At 34.1% G+C, this 8,918-nt stretch overlaps 1 non-coding gene across 1 annotated transcript; it reads left to right on the top strand.

The window, feature by feature from the left end:
• Positions 1-3,944: 3,944 nt before the first annotated feature.
• LOC139865135 (small nucleolar RNA R71) lies at positions 3,945-4,051 on the top strand. The gene has a single exon (XR_011764660.1). It is a non-coding gene; the product is annotated as a small nucleolar RNA R71 (small nucleolar RNA).
• Positions 4,052-8,918: the final 4,867 nt, after the last annotated feature.

The following is an 8,918-nucleotide window of genomic DNA, read 5'->3' as shown; positions in this document are numbered from 1 at the left end:
AAAATTTAGATCCTTTAGGAAATTGGATCTTTATGAAAACATTTGATCTTTTGAAAATTCAAGCTAGATTTTACCCTAGACAAGTTTTCTGATTTGATCCATCATCGGTGTTGCAAAATATATTTGTGGATCATTATTTTGGCTAAAACTTTTAGGTTCGTGTAATCCACTGCTATCCCGGTATCGGAAAGCACACATCCAGTTTACTTGTTCCGTATATTACCTTTCGGCAAACTACCGTCCGGTTGTAAAGGAAAGCGATGAACAAGAAACTGTTAAGGCAATGTCCCGTGACATGCAGATGATTATGGTCTTTTAACGTGTCGGATGCTAGAACTATCCTTGGTAGGAGCGATAGTAAAGATCATCCTATGATTTTTCGGTCTGGCACAAGGTCCTGTCTCCGACCATGCTATGCAACCACCGTTCTTACGGTTGACACCCGATTTGGTTCAGGTGACCTAATGAATTCCAGGTGAATTCCTAGGATTTTACGTTCAATGGTAATGAACGCATTGAAAATGGATTTTCAGAAAACAAATCGGTTTGCAATTTTGATCAAAATATTTTCTCGTTCAAGCTCGAGTTTAGATATCATTGAATTCCATGAGTTTGAATTCTCAATCTTTAAGGTCAATCTCTAGGATTGAGTAATATCAGTCTTAAAAGCTGATTTTTAATCTTTAAGGAGATTATCCTTTCTGGGGATCTGATTCATTAGTCTTATCAAGCTAATTTGCACGGTGCCCCCCATTGTACGAGATAAATCCTTCTCATGGTTAGGATAAATCTGACCACATGGCGACCCTGTTTGATGCTGAGGTCCGTGGATTTCCTGCTGATTTTAGAGATGACTTTTCTAGATTTTTCGTCAACCTACAGCTGGTCTGGACGACAACTTCATGACCTAAATCAAGAAGCGCGTGTCTTTTTCGGAAGACTTTACTTCCTTTTAATGATGGAATTGATTCATCGTGTAGATCCATCTTTCTTTCAAATGTATTACAGTAAACCGGGTAAAACTGTTAATTTAGTTCAAAACAAAAGCACCTGCAATAACTTTACAGAAACATGTGATAGATAGTTTTTAGTTGAATAACTTGGTACATTCTCCCCACACTTAGTTTCTTTCTTTGCCTTTTTATTCTCCTTTATTCCATTTTAAATGAATTCTAGCGTTTTAGGTTGTTTCTCAATTTATGTCCTTTTCGAGGTAACGATAATTTCGGCATTAACACCTAGTTTTCATCGTTCATAAATATGTATAAACATGATTTTGACTTCATTTAATTGAAAATTTTTCAAATTTTCACAAAATTTGGCAATTGAGATCATGCAATGCCCTCATTTGCATGAAATCAGACTATAATTATAAATTCACGAGGGTGATTAGTGTAGAAAAGTGATTAAAAATACCGAGTTTGCAAACATATTGTTGTTATATCACATTTGATATTTTGCGTCTTGTCGTCAAAATTAGTACCTTTTTGTTGAACTTAATGACAGTCTTTGAAAGTGCATTGTTTTACCCTATTTTGTACATAACATAGAACACAAACATATATATACATATTTTTGAAGTTTGGTATATAACCCCACGTTCAAAAATGTATAAAATCTAAAATCTTTTTAGCATACTTTAGATCAATAAAATTAAAAATAATGATAACAAAATTTGTCGCCCCGTCCTCGGGTAAAGCAATTTCGGCTCTATGACCTAGTCTTCAACTTACGACGAATTTTATAAATCATTTTTTTTTTCAACTTAATGAAATAAAGTAAATTTTGTTTTTAAAATCACACAAAAACTTAAATTTGAAAAGCATATTAATTTCATATAAAACCTACAAAACAAAAAAAAAATTCAGAATGGAGGGAGAAAACTAGTTCTTTAGTGTCTGCTAGCGGAAAAGACCAATCGGATTCCATTCTCGGAACTACACGAGAACAGAACAACTAACTCTAGACAGCATTTTCTTTTTAGAACATTTGAATCTCCCCACACTTTGGTAGCTGTGGTGTCGAAATTGTTATTAGCTTCATCTTCAATTTCTCTTGGTCCATAATCAACTTGCATATCTGTGACTTTTTCTTTAAGCCATTGACTAGCTTCTCCAGTAATATCCACAATTTCAACTAGTTTCGCCTTTTCTTTAGGTGACAGATTGGATACTAACTGGTTACATAACTTAAAGTTCCCCTTACTTCTAGCATCTATAACCCGTTTATAAAGTTTCTTCATTGAACTGTTAATAACGGGATCATTTAATTTCGTATCAACAACGGGGTTATTTGTTATTGGGTCGTCATTTGGTGTTACTTCATTTTCCCCACACTTAGGCGTTTTATTATTGTTAAGCACTACCGTTGAAGTTGGTAAAACAACATGGTTATTACCAATTGTTTTTATTGGTTCAACGGTTTTGGTTGGTGGAGATTTAGACTTTCGAATCATAAAGGTGATCGATTTGTCACCACTCTTAAGTGTCATTCTACCGTTTCCTACATCAAAGAACGCTCTGGTGGACGCTAAGAATGGTCGACCTAAAATTAGAGGAATGTTTGGGTCTTCTTCTATGTCTATGACAATGAATTCGACTAGAAACGTTAAATTGCCTACTTGAATGGGTAGGTTGTCAGCAATTCCAACTGGGTGCTTAATGGTTTGATCAAAGAGTCGAACACTCATATCCGTTGGACTTAACTTACCTACACCTAATCTCTTATATAAGGAAAGAGGCATAACACTTACACTTGCACCTAAATCTGCTAGTGCATCATACATGACACAATCACTAAGTAGACAAGGAACAATAAATTCACCCGGATCACCTACCCTAGGTGGAGGTTTTGGTGGAACTGTATTCACCGGGTTTATCTTTACGGTTTTTGTTTCTTGTACTTTCTTATTCTTTTTCTTCTTCTTCTTTCCAGAGGTATCACAATCTTTATTACCTATCACTTGCTCATACTCAACTCCTTTTCTTGGAAACGGGATGGGTGGTTTATATGGTGCCACCACTGGCTTTACATACTCTGGTGGTGGTGGTGTAACTTCTTCATTTTTACTCTCATCTAAAACCTTCCCATCTTCCGGAGCTGGTTTTTCAGAATTTGTTGAAACCATGTTAACATTCTCATTCCGAGGATTTGCTTCAGTATTACTCGGTAGCTTTCCTTGTTCCCTTTCACTCATCATGCTAGCAAGAGTACCTACGTGTTTTTCTAGATTCAAAATGGAAGCTTGTTGAGTTCTTAATGACTGATCAAACCTCTCATTCGTTTGGGTTTGAGATGTAATAAATTGTGTTTGAGATTCCATTAGCTTTGCCATCATTTCTTCTAGATTTGGCTTTTTCTCTTCGGGTTGTTGTGGTGGTTTATACAAGCCATGTCTTTGTTGATTGAAAGTGTTGGTTTGAGTTGGTTGGTTATTTGGACCTTGTTAGTTGTACGAGTTATTGTTTGGTCCATTTGGATTGTAAAGAATGTTTTGATTTCGATTGAAGTTTAGCCTTGGCGGTTGATAATTATTTTGATAATTATTTCCAGGCCTTTGGTTCATATAGGAAACATTCTCTCGTTGTTCCATCGTTGGTTCAATGTGACAATCTTTAGTTAAGTGTGGTCCACCGCATTGCTCACAACTGATTCGTATTGCGTGAATGTCTTTATTCATCTTTTCCATTCTTCTTTCGAAAGCATCTATTTTTGCGGAAACGGAATCAAAGTCAGGGCTAGAATCGGCTCTAGCCGCTTTAGATGAACGATATATATCTTTTTCTTGGTGCCACTCATGAGAGTGGGATGCTGTGTTATCAATGATTTTGTAAGCTTCAGTTGCGGTTTTCTTCATAATGGAACCACCAGCTGTTATGTCTATGTCTTTTCGTGTAGCAACGTTGACACCTTGGTAGAATATTTGTACTATTTGATAAGTATCTAAACCGTGTTGAGGACATCCTCTCAACATCCTTCCGAATCTTGTCCACGCCTCATATAATGTTTCATTTGGCTTTTGTGTGAACGTAACAATTTCTCCTTGAAGTCTCACGGCTTTAGATGCCGGAAAGAATCTTTTAAGAAATTTCTCAACTAAAACATCCCATGTGTCAATCGCCCCTTCAGGTAACGATTCTAACCAATCTTTGGCTTCTCCCTTTAAAGTCCAGGGAAATAACATAAGATAAATAGTTTCATCCTCAACTTCTCGGATTTTAAATAGATTACAAACCCTATTAAAAGTTCGAAGATGTTCGTTTGGATCTTCTTTTGTTGTACCACCAAATTGGCACTGATTGGTGATCATGTGTAGGATTTGTCCTTTGATTTCAAAATCTGATGCTCTAACACCTGGCTGATTAATGGCGTGACCTTGGCCCGTGCGTATGGCTCTCATTCGGTCTTCCATGCTTTGAGGTTCCGTTATTTCCATTTTTGAATTTGTTGAATTCGAATCACTAGAAGATTCTGATTTAACGGTTTGTGGTTCAGGAGGAATAATTAGTGGTTCAGGATCTCTGAATTGTCCTTGAATATCCTCCGGGTTCTTAGTTGTGAAGTCGGGTTCAAAAGATGGATTGTCGGAAATTTGAGTTGGAGTACTTGATCGACTGGATGACGATTCTAAAGAAAAATCAACGGCGGTTATATTTGCTAAATGTCTTGATCGAGTTACAGGTGGTGAACGTACAAAAGGTGGTGAACGTCTTGCTCGGTGTATTCACTGAATATCCTATTAGTTTTTAAAAAGGAAAGAAAAATTATATAAGTTATCCAATCAATAGACTTTTCTGATTTTGCCCACGTTTCGAATAGCCAAAAGATGCAGCAGAGGGGCAGGATTCGTTTGGTCTCAATATAATTGAGTACTGTTTGGCTCTAATAACCCGGTCCACGTACAAATCCAACTATTACTACGAACCAGAAAATTTTGATGTCTATCAATTTAACCACTTAAAATAAATTTTCGTAATTTTAAGAAATTTAGAGAAGAAGTAGAAAAAATTCTAAGTCCTAAAAACTAGAATGGCGAGAAATAAGAGAGAAAAAGATTGCGCGTCGAAAAGTGTCGAAAAATGAAAAAGACGAAGAGTGGTTTGTAAACACGCGGTTAATCCAACCTTATAACGATCACTATCTTAAAATTAAAACTACAAATAGAGATTACTAATTGGAATTGTAATTGATACATAGGTAAAAGCGTCAAAAAAAAAAAAAAATAAGAAAATAGCACGAAAAATAGCGTCGCAAAATTTTAAGGCACCTAAATCTTAGTCTAAAGAAAAAGCACTTAAGGGATTTTACGGCAAAACTAAAAATTCTGGAAGTAAAAATAACTATGGCAAAACTAAACTTAATACTAAAAGTTGCGAATATAGTCTAAAAATCTAAAGGTAATAAAACTAAAAAAAAAATTTTTTATTGACAAAATCTTAAAAATATATTTTTTTTTATTTTTTTTTTATTTTTTTTTCCTTAAAAAAACGTTTTTTTTACAGAATTTTTTTTTTTTTACGTTTTTTTTTTTACGTTTTTTTTTTTAAGAAAAACGATAGTGGGAACAAAGATAGTGGTTTTTTTTTTTTTTTTATTTTTAAAAAAACTAGTACAACAAAAGAGGGACAAAGCGTGTCATTTTTTTTTCTTTTTTTTTTTACAAATATAAATTAAAAATATAGTGTTTCGCCGAGTTCCCCGGCAGCGGCGCCAAAAATACTTGATGTCGTAGGGGGTGTATACAAAATAGTATTATTTTTAGTGCGAAATACTATTAAATATGCTACAATTTTACACAAGTTATTTATTTATTTATCGAGTGGATATACTTAAACCTTGCTACAACACTTATAGGCAGTGTACCTAATCGTATTATAGTATAGTTTTTAGTAAGTCCGGTTCGTTCCACAGGGAGCTCGTGAAGTATAACACTATATTTTTTACACACAATAATTGTAAAAATACAAATATATATATATAAGTAATATTATTATTATAAAGGGGGGTTTTTACCGTTTAATGACCGGTTTGTCGATTTTAAAACTTTAGTCGCAGTTAAAATCAAATGTAAAATATTAAAAATAAATACAAGACTTAAATTAAAGCATAAAGTAAATAACGATAATGAAATTACGAATAATAAAAGTGCGATAAAATAAACTTGCGATAATTAAAAAGTACGATAATTAAAAGTGTAATTAAATACAATAACAATAAAAATGCGAATATTAGAAGTGCAATTAAATATAAAATAAAGGAAATAAAAGAATTATGCTTATTTAAACGTCCGTAATCATGATGTTTGACGTGTTGATTTTAGTTTTATGCCCATGGGTTAATTGTCCTTTGTCCTGGATTATTTAATATGTCCGTCTGGTTTTTGTCCAAAACAGTCCATCAGTCATAAATATAAAATGCGAGTGTCCTCGTCAAATTATTCTTATACCCGAAGTTAAATATTCCAACTAATTGGGGACTTAAACTGTAACAAGATTTTAATACTTTGTTTAGTAATTACACCAGGATGTCGACTGAGTGTAACCCAAAGTTTTAATATTTTGTTATCAATTATACCAAGTGTCCTTGTACATAATTTCACCCCTGTTTTAATTATTCTAGTGGCTATTAATCCATTCCCGTGTCCGGTTAAATGAACGATTATTCGTACATATAAATACCCCGCCCATCGTGTCCGATTGAGTGTATATGGTAATTTATAGGGACGCCCAATTGTAAATCTTTATATTAACATTAACAAACTATCATTTAGTTAAACAAATATAAAGCCCATTAATAGCCCATAGTCTAATTTCCACAAGTGTCGTTCTTTTGTCCAAACCCCAATTATGGTACAAAGCCCAATTACCCAATTTTAGTAATTAGCCCAACATCATGATTACTTCGTTTTAAATAAGCATAATAATAACTTAGCTACGAGACATTAAATTAAAAAGGTTGAACATAACTTACAATGATTAAAAATAGCGTAGCGTTACACGGACAGAATTTCGACTTACACACTCAAACGATCTCTATCATAAATCTTATTATTATCATAATTTAAAATTAAAATTAAGATTATTGTTATATCTTATTAAGTTAACATTATGATAGAGATATAGAATATAGATATTGATAATTGATATTGATAATAGATAGATGGATCGATATATAGATTTAGGATAGAAAAATGTATCGTTCAATTGATCGTTACATAGCCTTTTATAGGCGAAATTAGAAATTGAATTTTCATTTACGACCCCTGAACTATGCTCAATTAACAACTTTTTATTATTTAATATTATTCTTATTATGAATTATTTAAATATTATATTTTATTCTTGTGCATAGTTGACTCGTAATTTTTACACCGTTGCGTCGAGCGCTGAAAGTTGGTTCATGCCCCGGTTTCAGATTTTCGAACGTCCTTTCGTACAATTTTATATCGTGTACTTTGCGTTTTGTAACTTGTACTCTTGTCATTTTTAGACGTTCCTCATCAATAATTTGAACCTTTTTGATTGTATCTTGTACTTTTGAGCTTTTTGGACCTTTCCGTCTTCAATTCGTCGTTTTCGCCTTTTGTCTTCGCATTTATTTAATATAAACGAATATTACTTGAAAATGGAACAATTGCAACTATAATCTTGTCTTTCTTGGGGAATAATGCTATGAAATATATGTTCCTTTTTAGCCTTATCATGTACCAACTTTAAATTTTTTGGGTAATTCACGCACACTCAACCAGACCTGATTTTGGCGTGTACTTGAGTTTCCATATTGACCTACTAACCGAATCTGTCTGACCGGACCATTTTATTATCTATCATGTCAACTTATTACATTCATTCAAGTGGTCTCCATATTGAGTTTCCATATTGACCCAAATGTATTGGCTTTATGTGGAAGAGCAATTGAAAACATGCGTTCAGATGTGCAGCATCTTCTTTCTCATAAAATGATGCTGTTTTAGTATAAAATGATGTTGTTTTTTGTATGAATGATGTTGTTTGAAGTCCATATTTTTTGCAGTCCAAATTCGGTACTAACAGGTAAAATACCGAAAATTACCGGTACCGAACCGGTACCGGTTTTGTAAAAACGGTACGGTACCGGTATTCGAAATTGGGAAAATTCGGTACCGGTACTTTTCGGTTCTGGTACGGTTCGGTACCGGTTCCGTACCATGCTCATCCCTAGCATAAACAGTGAAACGCTTCAGGGAACACGGTTGAAACACCATGTGCTATTGGCAAACCTCGATCCAAAATAAAAGTAAGCTCTGACATACGATCACCCATTCCCCAAGTCATCAAATGGTCTCGTAGGTTGCCCAAAAACCAATCCAAAGACTCGTTTGTCTTACCGCCAACAATTCCATAAGCCAATGGCAAAATTCCATTATTGCCATCCATCGCAACAGCAACTAAATTTGTACCCAAATATCCTGTCTTCAAATGCGCTCCATCGACGATGATTATCGGGCGACAATGTTGAACAAATGATTGAATCTGCAGGAATGAACAATGTTAAAACAAATATGTTTTTAATTTTTTAATCGATACGCAAGGAACGCAAAATTTAAAATATACGTATTAAATAGTAATAGTGATACTTACAACTACACCAAGGGTATAATAACACATCAGAAATCTATTTTCTTTGTCTGTGATCAAATTCGTTACGCTTCCGGGGTTGTGAATCTTAATGTTATGTAGGTAAATTGGAAGCATTTGGTACGACTCTTCACTACTCCCACGAAGCATCTGTAATGTATGACATTTGGCCCTCCATGCTTGCTTGTAAGATATGCTGACACCAAATCGGCTGCCTATATCCGCACGTATATCGTTTGCTTTATATTCCCAGTTTGCAGATTTGAATGAATCCACAAGCATACTACCCAACACCTTTTTTGT

This window comes from Rutidosis leptorrhynchoides, chromosome 8, assembly GCF_046630445.1.
Source record: "Rutidosis leptorrhynchoides isolate AG116_Rl617_1_P2 chromosome 8, CSIRO_AGI_Rlap_v1, whole genome shotgun sequence".
Classification (NCBI taxonomy): Eukaryota; Viridiplantae; Streptophyta; class Magnoliopsida; order Asterales; family Asteraceae; genus Rutidosis; species Rutidosis leptorrhynchoides.
This window is presented reverse-complemented; position numbering and strand designations above follow the sequence as displayed.